This window comes from Phacochoerus africanus, chromosome 3 (genome assembly GCF_016906955.1).
Source record: "Phacochoerus africanus isolate WHEZ1 chromosome 3, ROS_Pafr_v1, whole genome shotgun sequence".
Classification (NCBI taxonomy): domain Eukaryota; kingdom Metazoa; phylum Chordata; class Mammalia; order Artiodactyla; family Suidae; genus Phacochoerus; species Phacochoerus africanus.
The window spans coordinates 136372567-136391436 of NC_062546.1; positions in this window are offsets into that span (position 1 = coordinate 136372567).

Below are 18870 nucleotides of genomic sequence, written 5' to 3' on the forward strand. Positions count from 1 at the left end.
TATAATTAATGATTATACCAAAAATTATTTTTAAGTGTCTACCAGATGTCTTATAATTTCCTAAATTCTAGGGGGTAATGTGGTAGTACAGGGTTTTTTTAGTTTGTTTTTGCTTTTGTAGTTTACAGTCAATAATCAAAAAGTTGAAGGAAATTTGCTTCATCAATTCATTTATTTACTCCTTACTAGAATCTTTTCAGAAACAGAGCCCAAAACAATATACCGAAAAAATGTCAGAAAGACATCTACACCAGCAAGAACTTTGCAGAGGATAAAGTCATCTTAGAACTTTAACCTATGTTACAGATTTTCAAAAAACAGATTTGCAGTATACTGCCTTCTCATTACTTCTGCTCTTCAGTCTGAACCTTGACATAATGCACTAATGCTTACATGCATGAGCTCAAATCATGAAATTATCTGCTCTGAGTACAATCTTCTGTCTTTACACCTCTCTCACCTCCTTACATCTACTGATTTCATACTATCCCTCATCCATTGAAACCTGACTGTTGTAAAAAAACAATTAGCTCCCCTTTGCCCTCATTTATCTCCTTATCTCTGTTTAGCCATAACCAAGATCTGTCTATCTTCATGCTAGAAATGATGATACCTCTAGACTTTCTGACTGTCAGAACATGGCCAAGCAACACAACATATACACCATAATTATATGGCATATAATTCTGCGGAGGCAAACCCAAGGATCAGGCATTGTGGCAGGTGCTCAGGACCAGCTGCCCCATCCCTACACACTGTGCAGTACACAGAAAACTATCAGGATCAGACCTCAGACTTTCGGTGAGGATCAAAGATCCTCAAATTTATGGAACCTTTAAACTGCACGGTAAGGGAAGCATTGCCCCTCCATTGGCACGATCAGGAGTCAGGATACAACAGTAATATGATATGCAAGATACTAACCCCAAATTTAATCCAACAATACTATGCCCTTCCCTGACACAATCATAGGCTTAGGAGACAGCCATGTCTTCAAAGCTGTGTCACGTGACTAGCACGGAGTATCAGCCTTCACAAGAGAGAAAACATGAATCCCCTCACTAGTGGGGTCATGAAGCTAGGGTCCAAGTCTTGAAAAGGAACCTCCATCATGTAGCAAGTGCAATTCATTAGCCTTCAAGACTGATGAAGCACCAGCTCCTTTCCAAGCACTATGTGGGACTGGGATCCAGCACTGGGTCATATCTGGTTTCTATGGAAATTTGCAGTGAGCTAGTGCCTTCTCTGGGTAGCCAGGCTGCAGCAGTTGTCTTAAAACATTAACCTTTACCTCTCAGGGATTAAACAATCAAAATGAAATAGAAGTTCTAATAGTTGATTTTTATACTCTGATTTTTACTTTCTCTGGAGTTCAAGTTTTTTCAACCCTGGGTAAATTTTAACACATCTCAATTCCTGCTCCCTCTTTGCCAGGCATTGCTGAGAAAGAGATTAGATTGTGTTCCATATCAGTTGAGTGCTTAAGTGTCCTTTTAAACAACTCATTTAATTTCTTTAATATCAATTTCCTTCAATAATGATTAGAAAATTTCATCTCTGTGCATATAACTACAGAATCTTAGGAAATGAACATCTTCAATATTTCTAATCCAACTTGAAAATGTTTTTTCATATTCATTTATTCTATTGGCTGTTTAACTCTTTTTCTGTATTAGTACACAGTTTTTCTCCTTTAGCTCTATATCCTACTAGCTGTCCATTAGTTATCCATTAGTCATCCTATTAGATACCTCTCATGTCTTCAGTTTCTTATTTATACATTTTCCCTGCACAGGTTTCAATGAATCAAAATATAGTTTAATAAAATATCTCTATTTGTCCCCTAGTTATCTTTGATTCATAGCATTCCTTTCATTGCAAACTTCTTAAAAGTATTTTTGCCTTGATATTTTACCGATTCACTCATCTCTTAATTCCTATTAACCAGGGTTCTACCACCAAAAATGCTTCATCTAAGATCTACAATTATAGCAGTTACTAATTAGAAAGAAATTTGTTAAGGGCTTTGAAAATATGATAGATCATTCTTATCAGATATCCTCAAATTTTCAATTCTATTCTTGTCTCTGATTTCTCCTAGTTTATCAGCTAAACCTCAGATCAGAGAAATTCTTTCATCTTTAAAAATCTTTTTATCTTCTATTTTATCATATTTAGCCTGACCTATATTGAATAAAGTTATTGAAAGAATTAACAAGGCTATCAGCAAATTAAAGTGATGAAACCAATGCATTCAATTGCAAAAGGATAAAAATTACTTGTATACATGTATGTCTTTAGTCTCCTGTCACACACGCTGTGCTTAATATGAATCTGTCAAAAGAAAAAATATATATATTTATTTAAAACTATGTATTTAAAAATAAGCTCTGCTCACTGCACATGTCTATTGCTTTGCATTAGGATTAATTAATTCTTTATGGTGTTTTAGGTGTTTTTATAAAATTAAGTTTTGTATGGTTCCTCTCCAGCACTGTAGCAGTTTTTGCTTTCAGCTATCCATATATTATATATGACATGCATATTTAATGTAAATATCTCACACTAGATGAAAAAGTAAGATTGTACAATTTACCATTTACAATCAGGAGTGGGGGTTAAGAGGCATTTTATTTTTAAAAGAAATTACTTAGATTAAAGATAGACATATCTTCTCACTACCAAAACAAATTTAATAGTAAAAAAGGAAACTCCTAGAAAATGTAGACATACAATGGAATTGATGAATAAGATAACAGTCTTGTTTATCTATAGTACCAAAAGATATATTTAAATATTTCCTTTGCCAAATAGGGGAAAAAGTAGCAGGAAAGAAAATTTATTTCTCAGTCTCTGAAGATAGAAAGGAAAATTCTGTGTAAGAATACATAAATTATAAATGACATTTAACAGATATCACATGTGAAAGTGCCTTCAGTGCACTATTTCCAATTTACTTAGACAACTTGAAAGTAAAACATCAAGATAAGAGCATGTAACTTGCCCCAGAATGGCCAAGCTTTAAAGAGAAACAGCATTTTCTGATTTAACTTATTACTATTGATTCACAAGGGAGAAGTTGCATTCAAATATGTATTTTTCAAAATAACACATTATATACTAAAAACATAAAAATACATTGGAACAGTGTTTAAATGAAGAAAGAAAATGAAAATAAAAAAAAATAATAATTCACTTGCAAGCAAGCATATCCATTTCAGCTCACCCTGGTAGCCTAAAATATATATAATTTGTTTCTTTTAATATATAATTGTTAAAAATCCAGTTAAAGTTAATAGTGAGAAAAAAAAAGAATATAGCAAATATTTATTTTTATGCTATATACAAGGATTTTTTGTCTCTCATTCCAAGTTATAACCTTCTCCATTAAACAACTCAATTACCTACCATATCACACAAGCATAATTACTGGCTTATGTCATTCGGTTTTGCTTTTCATGGCCCGCCTCAATGCAGCTGGCACCAAACTATAGTTCTACACAAGGAAAACTACTAGCTGGAAGGACTCTGCCATACATCTTACAGGGGAGTTTTTAATAGAGCCTCTATTTTAAAGTTACACAAGAACTGCTAAGCAGGGGGTTCACAGAAGTCTGCTTTCCCACTCATTTTTGCAAATCTTTACTCCCAAACCTTGGCTATAAACCAGACTGGAGTTTAGTCTCTATAATGAAATTTGGGGCATACTTTGAATAATTCACTGTATGAGCTGCAAACCCAGACTATTAACTATCTCTGTAATATTCTGGTTCTTCTAGTTCTAAGCAGACTATTTTACTTACTTATATACCAAGCTGACTGGATACAATTTTTACAGGATGTTTATATTATTTTTATAAGAAAAGATATGAGCTAATTAAAAGGTTTCAGTAATGTAAAAGGCCTGAATAAAGGTTTTTTTTTAAAAAAAAAAAAAACACTCTAAATCCAAAGCCACACAATGAAAAAGTTTAAATATGAATAAGATGGAAAAACTGTGCCAGACAACTATGAACAAAGATATCTAGATAGAAATCTTCATATCTGATGAAATCAAGCTTAAGGCAAAAATAATATTTTAAAAAAGTGAAAAGATCCTATAAATACTGTATTTTGAAAAAATAAACAACAAAAAAAATTGCATTAAATAGAGTTAACTATGTAGCCTCATGATCTATCAAGAAACTTAAAAGAACAGAAACTATTGTAGCTGGTGATATTAACACACTCCAAGCAGTTACAAAGAAAGCAACCAGACAAAATCATATGCAGAGGCATTGAAAATCTGAAAAAAACAATTAATAAACTTGAGTTAACAGATAATATGCAGAACTCTACTCTCACAAAGAATGAATATAGCTTTTGAAACATACTGAATATTCACAAAAATAAATCATATATTGTCATGAAGACAGTGGCAATAAATCATGAAAGATGATATAATGCACTTGTTCTCTGTCTTCAGTGTAACAAAATTCTAAATTAATAACAGAAAGATAATCTTAGTTTCCTATAATCTGAAAATTAATTAACATACCATTAATTTTTGGTTCAAAAGAAAATGATAAAAAGATTTTAAGGAATATTTTATAACTTCATGACAATGAAAACAGAGGATATCAAAATATGTGGGACAGAGTTTGAAGTGGTACCTATAGTGAAATTTATAGATTAAATATAATCTGTTTTGTTTTTATGGCCACACCCATGGCATACAGAAGTTCCCAGACCAGGGATTGAATCTGACCCACAGCTGGGGAATGCCAGATGCTTTAATCCACTGTGCTAGGCTAGGGAATGATTCCATGCCTCCATAGCAATCTGAACCACCACAATCAGATTCTTAACCATCTGTGCCAAGGCAGCAAGTCTCAAATTTAGGGTTTAATGAAAGCAGTTGTACAATAATAACACCTAAAGAAACAAAGAAAATAAATAACAAAGGTAAAGGAAGAAATTGATGAAACTGAGAATAAAAATAGAGATAATAAAAATGACTATTCTTTAGAAAGATTGATTAGAATTTAGAAAAAAAAAGATCAAAAAGGAGGAAAGATGTAAATAAACACAATGAAGAACAGAAAGGGGAACTATTTAAGACCCCCAATTTTTTTTACAAATGACAAAAGAGGAGTTCCTGTTATGGCTCAGTAGTTAACGAATCCGATTAGTATCCATGAGGATATGGGATCAATTCCTGGCCTCACTCAGTGGGTTAAGTGGGACCATTGCCATGAGCTGTGGTGTAGGTCACAGATGCAGCTTGGATCCAGCATTGCTGTGGCTGTGGTGTAGGCTGGCAGCTACAGCTCCGATTCGACCCCTAGCCTGGGAATCTCCATATGCTGCATGTGCAGCCCTAAAAAGACAATAAAATAAAATAAAATAAAAATAAAAATAAAAATGACAAAAGACAAAAGATAAAATAAAGCTCTGAATAGACCACTAAATCTCACAGAAATTTAAATGTTAGCCAATATCTATTTTTTTCCAAAACTCCAAAAAGTGCCTACCTTATTTACGGAGCTACTATAATACTAAGACAACACAAATTAGCAAAGTCATGGAGCCATTTCACTTATAAATATATAAGCAAAATTCCTAAAGAAAATACTACCTAACTAAAAATCCGAGAAAATAAGTCATATCAAGTAGAGTAATATTATGACATTTCAACATCCAAAATGTGTATTTCGCTACACTATTATTATGAAAAAAAGAAATCTAAATAGGCAAAACAATCTTGAGAAAGAAGATTGGAACTGGAGGAATCACACTCGGCCTCAGACTATACTACAAAGCTACAGTCATCAAAACAGTATGGTACTGACACAATATCAGCTACATAGATCAAAGGAACAGGATAGAAAGCCCAGAAAGAAGAAAAACAAATTTATGGTCAATTAATACATGACAAAGGATACAAGGTATACAATGGAGAAAAGACAATCTCTTCAATAAGTAGTGCTGGGAAAACTGGATAGCTACATGCAAAAGAATAAAATTAGAACATTCTCAAACACCATGCATAAATATAAACATGACATGGATTAAAGACCTAAATGTAAGACCAGATACTGTAAACCTTCTAGAGGACAACATAGGCAGAACACTCTTTAACATAAATCACAACAATACTTTTTGGATTTATCTTCTATATTAATGTAAACAAAATTAAAAATAAAGAAATGGGACCTAATTAAAATATTTTGCATATAAAAGGAAACCACCAACAAAATATAAAGACAACCTATTGAATGGGAAAAAATATTTGCAAATGATGTGAGCACCAAAGGATTAATTTCCAAATATATATAAACAGTTCATATAGCTCAATATCAGAAAAAAAAATGGGCAGAAGATCAAAATAGACATCTCTCCAAAGAAGACATACATATGGACAATAGGCACATGAAAAGATGCTTGACATTGCTAATTATTAGAGAAATGCACATCAAAACCGTGAGGTATCATCTCACACTGGTCAGAATGGCCATCATTAAAATGTCTACAAACAATATATGCTGGAGAGGCTGTGGAGAAAAGGGAACCCATTTACATTGTTGGTGGGAATATACATTGATAGAGCAACTTTGGATATTTTACTGATTTTTCACTTTGATATTTTTTTATCCTTATTTGATATTTATTTTTTCTTAATTTTCTAGTTACTTAAATTTGAAGCTGAGGTAATTAACTTGAGATCTTAATGCTTTTTAATGCAAGCATTTGGTGCCATAAAGTTCCTACTGTGTAAAACTTTAGCACCATCCCATAAATTTTGCTATATTCTCATTTTTATTCATCTCAAAATTCTTCCTAATTTTCCTCTTTATTTCTTCTTCTACTCATGAGTTATTTAAAAGAGAGTTCTTTACTTTCCAAATATTTGGCTACTTTTCAGATAGCTTTCTTTATTGATATCTAAATTAACTCCACTGATGTTAGAGAATATATATCCTATGATTTAAATTCCTGCATATTGATTAAGACTTGTTTTATGGCTCACTATATATTCTATCTTTATAAATGCTGATGTACTCGAAAAAAAGGTGTGATTTTGTCTTGTTGTACAGTATATTCTATAAATACCAATTACCTCAAACTGGTTGATAGTTTTGTTCAAATCTTTCACACCCTTACTAATTTTTCATCTACTCTTTCCATCAGTTATTGAGAAAGGCGGGTAAATCTCCAACTGTAATTATAAATGTATCTATTTCCAAAAAATCCTCTCAGTTATGGCCTTATATATTTTGGAGTTCTGCTATTTGAGGTAAATACATTTAGGATTATGTCCTCTTAATAAATGATCCTTTTGCCATTATGAAATAATCTTTATCTCCAGGGATATTTTTGGCTCTGAAATCTAGTTGTCTGATATTAACATAGGCTCTCTGGTTTACTTTGGTCAGTATTAGCATAGTATATTATTTCCCATTCTTTTTCTTTTGAATTATTTTGTTGAATACCTAAAGTCCATTTTGTGTAGGCAGCAGATAGTTATTGCATCTTTGTCCAGTCTGAGAATCTCTGCAATTTAATTGGTATACTCACACCATTCAATCTAATTTATTCATATGGTTAGATATAAATAAAACATCTTGATAAATGGTTTCCATTTGTCAGTCTTCGCTCTTTTCTTTTTTTTTTCTTTATGCTGCCTTCTCAACACTGGATACAATCACTTGAAAGAGGATTCTGATGAAAAAGTAGATGGATGAGTGAGATTTCTTAAGTATCAAAGTGAATTCCAGTAGAATATGAGTGTGAAGTTCAGGAGAGTGGTCTAGGACAGAGATGATGATTTAAGAGTCATTCTGCATATTCTTGGTATTTAAAGACTTAAGACTTTAAATGTAATCACTTGTATTGTTAGTTTGTGGGGTAAGGATAAGGAGATCAAGGAAAAGTTTAAGGTACCCCAAATTTTAGAGAAGAGGAAGAGTTAAGGAGTAACCTGCAAATGGAACCCACAAGAAAGTCTGGAGGAAAACCATATTAGTACGTTGTCTTGATATTTAGGTGAAGAAAAACTTTCAAATAGAGGAATAAGTTGTTTAAAATGTTGCTTTAGGTCAACAGGATAAAGCTGGGAGAGTGACTAAGAATTAGGAATGTAGAAGATCAACTAAATAACAGTTCATTTGTTGGATGAGGTAATGGGAATGATATAATAGAGAGGAAAAGTTACCAGAAAATAAAGGACGATGTTTCATTGCTCAATTTATTTTATGATGCCAGCATAATCCAAACCCCAAATATGAGAAAACATTATGGAAAAACAACATATAGAATACACCCATCATGAATATAGACAAAAGGTTCATTAAAATACCAGCAAATTGAATGCAGCATATAAAAAGTGATAATTCATTACGACCAAATAAGTATCTTTTATTCCTAAAATGGTAAATTGGTTTGGCCTCCAAATTTTAGTCAATTTACCACATTAACTGAATAAAGGACAAAAATTACATGATTTAACCAAGTTTAATAGTGATTCATTATTAACACTCTCAGAAAAATAGGAATACTAAGGAATTTTCTTAAACTGTAAAAGGTTCTTTGAAAAATGTACTAAATTGTGAAAAACCAAATTGGTTCCCCAGGAGATTGGGAACAAGGTAAGGATACTTACTTTAACCACTTTTATTTATTATCTCACAGAATGTCCTAACCATTGCAATATAGCCAGGAAAGTAATAAAAAAGAATGAGTATCTAAAATGAACAAGCGAAGCTGTTCTTCTTCTTCTTTTTTTTTTTTTTTTTGGTCTTTTTGTGATTTCTTGGGCCGCTCTTGCAGCATATGGAGGTTCCCAAGCTAAGGGTCTAATTGGAGCTGTAGCCGCTGGCCTAAGCCACAGCGACAGCAACGTGGGATCCAAGCACGTCTGCAACCCACACCACAGCTCACAGCAATGCCAGATCCTTAACCCACTGAGCAAGGGCAGGGATCGAACCCGCAACCTCATGGTTCCTAGCGGGATTCGTTAACCACTGCTCCACGACGGGAACTCCTGAAACTGTTCATATTAGTAGATTATACAATATTCTGCCAAGTACCAGTAAATGTATAAAATTACTAGCAAAATCAATACAATTTATTAGCAAGTATGACACAAAATTAATTCTTAAAAATTAATTTCATTCTTATAATAGAAAACTATTGCAAATAAAATTTTAAAATCTCATTTACAGTAGCACCAAAAATCATGAAATACCTAGTAGAACATGTTCAAGACATCTACACTGAATACAACAAAAAAACGCTGAAGGAAATCAAAGAAAACTTTAATAAATGGGAGGATACACAGCAGGTTCCTAAATTTGAAGACTATGTTAAGACGGCAATTGGTCTATAGATTTGAAGCAACTCCAAAAAACTTCCAAGTCTTTTTTTTTTCCTGGAATTTGAAAAATTGATTCTAAAATTTGTTTGGAAAGGCAAAGGACCTAAATTAACCAAAGTATTTAAAAAAAAAAAAAGAAGAAGAAGAAAGTAAGAGAACTTACCTTACTTGATTTTTAGTCTTATTATAAAGCTAATGACCTTACTTGATATTAAGTCTTACTATATATAAAGCTAAAGTAATCAAGACAATTTAACATTCCAAAACAAAATAAAACAAATGAACAAAAGCATAGAAATTGTGAGTTCCATGGTGGTCTAGTAGTTAGAATTTGGCACTTTCACCACTGTGGCCCATGTTCAATCCCTGGTCTGAGAACTGAGGTCCCACATCAAGCCACTGCATGCCATAGCCAAAAAGAGCAAACGAACAAAAACATACACATTTAGATCAATGTAATAGAATAGTCCAGATGTAGATCTACATGTTTATTTTTCACAACGGTGACAAGGCAATTCAACAGGGAAAAGAAAGACTGCAAAGTTGTTCCAATAACTGGATATCTCTATGGATAAGAGTAAATGCTGACCTCATACCAAACACAAGATTAATTCAAAATGGATCATGGATCTAAACATAAGACCTAAAATAATAAAATACCTAGAAAAAAGGCAAAGTCAAATTTTCTTAAACGGAACATAGAAAGCTTAAGTCAGAAAAGAGAAAATCAATAATTGGACCTCATCAATATAACAAGACTTTTGCTCTTTGAAAAGTGTCATTTACAAAATGAAAAGACAAACAACGGACTGGAAGAAAAGATTTGAGATAACTTGTATTAGTCAAAAACTTATATCTAGAGAATATGAAAAATTCTTACACGCCAATAATAAGAAAACAAACAATCTAATAAAATTAACCCAAAAGAATATATATGAATACTCAATAAGTGCATGAAAAGATATTCAACATTATTATTCGTAAAAGAAATATTAAATTAAAACTAAAATGAGATACCATTACATAACCACGAGAATTGATCAAAATAAAGTCTTACCATATCAAGTGTTAGTGAGGATGCAGAGGAATTGGAAATCTCATACAATACTGATAAGAAGGTAAAGTGGTATAATCACTTTGGAAAACAGCTTGACAGTTTCTTAACAAAGTTAACACTCATCTATCATGTGACTTAGTCTTATTATTTCTCAGTATTGACCACAGAGAATTGAAACATATGTCTGTACAAAAACTTGCCTTTAAGTGTTCACTGAAATTTTATTAACTACGAGGAACTGAAAATATACATCTGCATAGAGACCTGTATATGAATATTCATTGAAATGGAGTTGCAATAGCTCCACACTGGAAACAATTCGTATGCTCATCAACAGCCAGTGAATAAACAATTTGGGATATATTTGCTCAATGGAATACTTCCTACTCATTAAAATTAACTAATGATACATAAAACAACATAAATGAACCTCAAAATCATTATGTTGAAGGACAGGAGCCAGACCAACAAAAAAGTTTGTGCATTAACATAAAGTTCTAGAAAATGCAAACTGAGCTATAACAGAAAACAGTTTACTGATTATTTAAGGATGGGGTGGTGGGAGGGATGGATTATAAAGGGGCACAAGGAAACTTATGCAATTAACAGAAAAGTTTTTTAATTCGATATTGGTAATGATCTCACGCTTGCATATATATATTGAAACTGATCAAATTAAGCACTTTATATATTTTTAGTTTATTTTCTTCACATGAAATTCAAAGTTTAAAAGAAGACATAACTTCCATTTAAATTCCTATTAAGTTGTCAAATATAGCTGAAAGTTATAGTCTCAATAGAAAAAGGATGGGTAAAATCAGTGGGGGATTTACAGTTTAAAGACAAAAAACTTTTGTAAAAATATCTTAGCATACACAGGAAAACTTCCAATTTTATTAAGCAAGGCCACTTATAAGCAGCAGATGTCATAAAAGCAATAATTAAATCACCACTACCACCAAACAATCTCTTTTGGATATTTCTACCACTCTGGTATTACAAAAGAATTCTTAGTACCTGCAATGCTCAGGAAAAGAAACCAGTAGGAATGATGAGCAATGGGAGTAGGAGAAAAATCCTCCAACTCTAAAAAATACTTTATGCAATATATAACCAAATATATTATAAAAATCCCAAATGTATTACTGTCTCTGAAATATACATGATCTGTTCTCTCCCACTCTCCTTTCTCCCTGCCTTTCTCTACTCGTTTCATCTGGCTACAATCAGAGACTTCTCTCTGGGTCTTACTTTCCTTTTCCTTTTTCCAATTTCAAAGCAGTCAAAAGGATATCTTTAAAACATAAATTCTTCATTCCATTACGCTATCTTCGAAATGGACATAATGCCCTAACCTAATAGTGTTTTTAAGGATCAGAAAGATACAGATAGATAAGTAGATAGATAAATAATAAATGCCAGATAATAGATTATAGTATATAATAGATGATGGATAAATAGATAGATGAAAGATATTCATTAAATGATAGCAATTACTCAATTTTAAACTATGTGAACAGAGTTTTCATCACACAGGCTTTTGAGTGCTTTTTTTCAAGCAGGACATCAGCATATTCATATACATATGAGATCAAAACTATACATTTTTGCCTTTCTATTTAACTGAGACTGCTTTCTCAGTTGCTATACAAAACTATCTTCCCTTTTGAATTCTCTTTTGAATACTCATCAAGGTAGAGAAAGATCTGGAATCAAGTGTTATACACAAAAGCAAGCACTTGTGGAACAGCATTGGACCCATTTCACTAGAAGTGTAGCTGATCTCCTACTGACTAAAACCTAACGTCTCTTAAACCACTTTTGCAAGTACTTTTGAGGTGGAAGTCTGCCATGGAAACAGATTTCTGTCAATTAATATGGGCAACAGAAAGGGGGTAAAGAATGGCTTACAAAGGTGCTCAGTTCTGGCACAACTTCTTTTAAGTTAGTTGTAATCACCTGTACAAGGGTTATTGTACATGGGTTCAACCTTTGATAATTAGCTTTTAGTTTTGTTTCACAACTGGATCATGGCTGGTGCTGCTAACTCTATGGAGATACATATTTAAAATGCATTATTTGCACTTGGCATTTTTCATCCCCCTGGATTTATTTGTCAAGAATATAATTGATTTTTACCACAAATACCAAACCCCAGAGGACATATTACCCACAATGCTCCTTTTGCTATTTCCCACAGGTGCTGTTGTCACTTTCCTACTGACGTTTTATTAGATGAGTATTCAGAAGTTAGCTTTGTTTTCATACACACACACACACACACACAGAAAGCTAAATCTCTGCAAAAAACAGGAAAGCTCAAATATAATCAAACCAAGACAAGTGCTTCCGTTTGTAGTTCAATAAAGGAATAAAATACTTTTAAAAAGTCTTTTTTACAAAGTTCATTGTCAAAGATTTCCTAAAATGTAAGCTAAAATAATAAAGCTACCATTGCTATTAATTGTTTTTTCCTATTGTTCTTTCCTTCAGAGGCAAGAATGTCGTGGTTCTAAACAGTTTCATTTGCTTCATAATAAATCTGATGCTTTAAATTGTCACTTGTTGGAGGAGACCATCTGTGCTTCAATGTTGGCGTTCCTCATTGCAGGCTAATAAATTTGTCATATTAGTTACTATTTCAGCCAATAAAATCATGGATAGAAAATCTGATTATGGGATGTGTCATTAACAAACTGTTACTTTAGATCAAAATAAAAGCACCTGCTACCTAATTTTTAAGATATGTAAGTTCCCCTAAAAATATTTGTGATTCTATTTTGCACTGGAGTCTACATACACACAGTGTTTATTTGCCAAAGACCCTGTCTTCGTAAGGATACTCTGGCTATCTGAAAATGCTATTATCTTATGCTAATGATGTATCACCACAGTAAGCAATAATTAATTATTCAAGAACATATGACTGCTTGGTAAGGCATCCTGTATAATGGGGTCGATACAACTTAGCAGCCAGTGTAAGGCACAGTAATTTTGTGAAACAAACTGTTTATTTTTTAATTGAATTTCACTGAGTTTGTGTTATTTTGTTTTGTTTTTGCATGTTATTTGAGCATAAAACATTTTACCACAATTTTGTCCAATGTAAAACTTAGAATTTTAGTTATTGAACACTAAATTTAAATTGGATTTAACTTAGTTACTGATTTTAGTGAAGAGATTCTTTCACTTAGATTAAAATATTAAGTAATTCTATTATACAATGCAAAATGCAGTCCTTATAACCCCTTTCTCTGTCTTCATTCCCCAGAGGCAGCCATTTTCAACACTTGTTAATTATATCTAGTTCTTTTTTTAGTTGTTGCAATTATTATGTATTTCCCAGTAAAGAATATAAGCATTTAGTCACCTGTCAAACATGACTCACTTCCCAAACATAAAAAAATTGTATATCTCCCAAATTATTTCTATATCTGAAATATATCTGGATCTGCCCATTTCTCAATACTTTTATATCATACTTACAATTAGATTAATATTTAATGCTTAGATTATTAGGATTATGTGAACATTATTCCTAGAAGGACTAAGTACTAGATGGAGATTACATTGGGGGGGTACAACTTTTCCTTTACATTTCAGGTAATATTTATTTTCTTTTTAATTTTTTTGTGTTCTCTTTCCCATTAATTCAGTCCCAAGCTTTCCCCAAGTTGTCTACAATCTCTCTCAATATATTCAAATACCTCATGGGTCCTATCAATTGCCTCATCCTGGAGACAGGTCCTCTGGAGTGTTTAGACATGTTTTCTACTCCGGAGCACAGCTCTCACCCTGACATCCTGGGACTATATCTTTTTCTTGAGTTAGAGCCATTGTTTCCTGGTTCCTGTTATTTCTTCTTTCTTGGATTACCCACTCCTTCACTTCCTGAGAAAGGATATGTCAACAAAAAAATGTTTTGAGAATTCTCATACCTGAAAATATCCTTGTCTATCTCATACACAATTACTTCTGTATAAAATTCTAGGTTGGATGTCTTTTTTTTTTTTTTTTCAAAATGGGAATGCTTTGCTCCATTGGCTTTTAGTTTCTAGTGTCACAACAGAGAAATCCAAAAACATTTGGACAGCAGATTCTTTGTCCATCACCCCTTTTATTACTTTTTTCTTTTCAACAGGCTTTTGGAATTGTCCCATTTACTTCAGTGTTTTGATATTTCATAATATGTTTAATGTAGGCAGATTTTTTTCCCCTTGAACATATTTTTGTTGAACACAATCTTGAATCACTTCTTTGATGATTTTAATCTCTTAATTTTCTATGATCTCTCTAATACATCAGCCATTTAATTTTTGGACTTCCCCATTTAATATTAAAAGTCTTTTTCCTATATGTCCGTTTGGGTCTTTGTCTTTCATGCTGATAATTTTTGGCTATGCATACTTAGAGATGAAACACCTAAAAGCTGATTGAAGCTCTGCATTGGTGAATGGTCACTGCCAACTGGGAGCCTGTAGGTCAGCTGGCAGGGCTATTTCCTTAGGGAAACTTGAATGTAGATGACTTTAGAGTTCTCTCTTTGACTGCCCGGATTCCCCAAAATGGAATTAGCTTATGTCCTATTTATGGAGAGTATAAAATTTACTGTCAGCATTCTGCTTTCCAAGCTAGGGATGAAAATTGAACATTTCAATAATAAGAGAAACAAAAGACAATATATGTCTACTTAATAGGACTTCCTGTTGTGGCACAGCAGAAACGAATATGATTAGTATCCATGAGGATGTGGGTTTGATCCCTGTCTGTGCTCGGTGGGTCGGGGATCCAGCGTTGCCGTGAGCTGTGGTGTAGGTCGCAGATGCGGCTGGGATCCAGCGTTGCTGTGTCTGTGGCATAGGCCAGGAGCTGTAGCTTGATTCGACCCCTATCCTGGGAACTTCCATATGCCTCTGGTGCAGCCCTAAAAAGCAAAATATATACATATATTTAAAATTATTGTAATGTCATAAAGAAGATGGTTCAAATAAGTATTATAAATCAATATATTTTTACATACAGCAATAAACATTTAGATCTTTGAAAGTGTATTCATGCTTTTTATTTGAATGAACTTGTTTAAAAATTTTAATTGAAGGAAACAGAAATTTGGCAAAGATTTTTGTATAATAAGTTACTTAATATTATTTATGATACAAAAACTAAAAAAACCCAAAATGCCCCCAATGGGATCTACTCTATCACAGGAAGGAAGAAAGGAAGAAGGAAAAAAAAAAGAGGGAGAGAGGAAGAGAGAGAAAAAGGAGAAAATAATCTTTTCTACTTCTTATAGTCTTGGCCAGTAAAACAGAAGGCCAGAATTTTGACTTGTCCTGTATTTACTGTCAAAGCTTTTGGCATTTTTATTGGCTTAGTGGCAATCTCTTCATGCTGTAAGTGGCCAAGAATATAGAAGACACTAATGACTAGCTAATCAATTTACATAGACTGAAAAATATTCTAAAGCCCCTTCCCTCTACAGCTAAGGCTCTCCTTTATCAAAATGTTGTAAATGCTGAAGTTCTGAAAATCAGAATCTCAAAACCATAAAAATAATGTAAATTTAGCTACAAGGCCATCTCAATGCCCTTTTCAAGGCTCTGGTCTTTGAATGAGCAGTCCAAGTCAGAAGTGCTCAAGGTTTTTCTATCTTGTAAAAGGCAGTAGTAACCTGGCACAAACCAGAACAGTGCAGTCAGAAATCCTAAGAAGTTTCTTTTGTTACACAGAACAAAGAAATGAGCTACACAGTTTAAAACCCATCAGGGTTTCAGGAATAAGTGGAACTTTTTTTTGTTTGTTTCAGAACTGTTGAAAAAAATGTTATAGTCCAAAGGTTTTACAATCAAAAAAGGCTATGTTCATGGTATCTCAAGCAAAGGAAATAACTTATCTGAAGAAAACTACCTTAAAAGTAAAAAATAATAGTAATCTTACTTATGACCCTTACTGAGCAGTCAATATCACAAAGTATATGTATTATATAATCAAGGTATGCATGGAGAGCTTTTCCAACTTTAAAGGTTAATTTCTTTGGAGGGTTACATGACAAGACATTTACAATGACTAGTGTTCAGTCTTCTCCAAGCTCTGCTAAATAACTCCAAGGAAAAAAATTCTGATTGGAAAAGAAGGAGTGCATTATATATGTTCATATACAATTTCAGTGATAATGATCATTTTAATTATGTAAACTGTGACCTTCATTCTGTGTATCTTGATTTCTCCAAACAGTTTCTACAAATGTTAAGAGCTTAGAGGACTTGAATTTTACTCCACTGTCTTCCTTCTGGCAAGTAGGTTACAGTCATCATTAATATCTAAATATTAATGAAAACACAAGTAGAACATAAAACTCTTTTTTTAAGGTCCCACACACCCCTCTATTATATGACTCCAATTTCACCGGAAATTAAAACTACTTTTTCTGAAATTTATTGGTAATGAAAGCCAATCATTAAAGAAATGTGATAAAACTACTAATGAAAGTTTACTGAACACTTCTTTAAAAGTAACTAGGGAGCTGAAATTAGTACAATATAAGTAGGAGATGGTTTCTTTTTCACCTATTCAGCAACCATTTCTCCTTTTAGTAATAATAATCAGCTCTTTTCAGGGAAACTATCCTTCCCTATCCTATCCCTATTCCAGATGATGCTGTCAATACTTGATAAGCAGAACCATTGAATATTGATATGAATAAAAAGACAGACTCATGAAAACATTGAAATTTATGCCATGTCTAATTATCTCTCTCATCCTCAGATGACCTGAAAAAATTACTTAAGTTTGTGAACAATGCTTATGTAAGAAAATCAAATACAGTCATAGCATAAAAAATCTTGTAACTATGAAGGCAATTTTTGAAAAGTAAAGAATAAAAAAGTAAAAAATAAAAAAGTAAAAAATAAAAAAGTAAAGAATAAATCAGTTACAAAACTGAACATGATGTCATACATTACTGATGGGAATTTTAAAGTAAAATACCTTAATTACCACCTGAATAGCCCAACTGTCTAAAACAGCAACAACTATAAGACAGAATGGTCAAGAAAGAAATTAATTTAGTAATTTAAAATATAAAGAGCTATATAAATTTTTAAAACAAATGAAAAATACACTTTGAACTCTATTTGTATTTAGGGTTGTTAAGATTTTTTCTCCTCTGCTCTTGGTGATAAAAGAAGAATAAAAATCACATCAACTGTCATAATAAATGTAAATGAGATAAAATTAAGATTCCAAATTAAAAATCAACCACACTCAGATGGGTTAAAAAAATACACACAGGCCAACCAAATGCTGCTCACAAAAAGGTAGCTTAGCAAAAAGAGGTGAGAAAATATTAAAATATAAGGATGAGCAAAACATAGACATTAGATCTTCTCTCTTCCAAAAAGTGTTAAAAAAAAAAAAAAAAGGAAGTGAGGGAGAGAGGAAGAGAGGAGGCAGAGGTAATAAAAAAAAATAGATAAAGAAGAAAGGGAAAAGGAAAAAGTAGAAGAAACAAGAAAAAAGGGCAAACATCAATACAAAAAAATTTACTCCAGAAAAGGTATTTAACAGGAATAAAACTTTTACTAGTAAAAGTTTATTTCCAAAACAAATGTACAATATTCATGAACATATGAGCTGAACAGCATGGAAACATATAAGGGAAAAATGCCTAGAAATACAGAAAGAAATTGATCAGATGAAAGTCATAAGAGTATTCAATAGAGTAATTTTTGTAGACGAGAGATAAAAATAAGTAATATATAATGTTTATTAACATATTAAATAACATATGTTATTATTTTATAATATATAAACTTTATGGACTAAAAACCAAAAATTCACTTTTCTCATCTGTGAAATATTTATTAAATTAACAAAATTGTTATGTATAAAGATATACATATATGTTAGAGATATGACCAGATGATAGACAACTATATATGGATATTGTGATATAGAATAATTATATTTTCACTTCATACTTCATAAAATTCTGTTCATGTTTCTATTTCATATCTTTTCTCTATTTGATAAAATTCCTTTAGTTCCATATACAGCATTTTAATCATGCTTTTCCTTACTTTAGGGACAAGCCATTTTAATTCTTTAGTTTAAGTAGGGAAGGGATGAAGAAAAGAAATTGACTACTTAAATATCCAACATTATCAGAACAATTAAACAGTATATGGTAAAAAAGTAGGAAAATGATACTTAAATACAATATTTGCACATTTTAATGCCATGAAATATGTTCATAAAATGAAATGTTTTCATAAAACAAAATTATAGCAAAAAATGAGAAAAACAGTAAATGATCAGTGTTTATTAGGGTTTTAGTGGGGAGAGAGGGATCAGTAGACAGAGGAGAGAGGATACTTTGGGCTAATCTGCAGAACACTATAATGGTAAACACACGTCATCATACAGTTGACAAAACCAATATCAAAGTAAACCATGCATT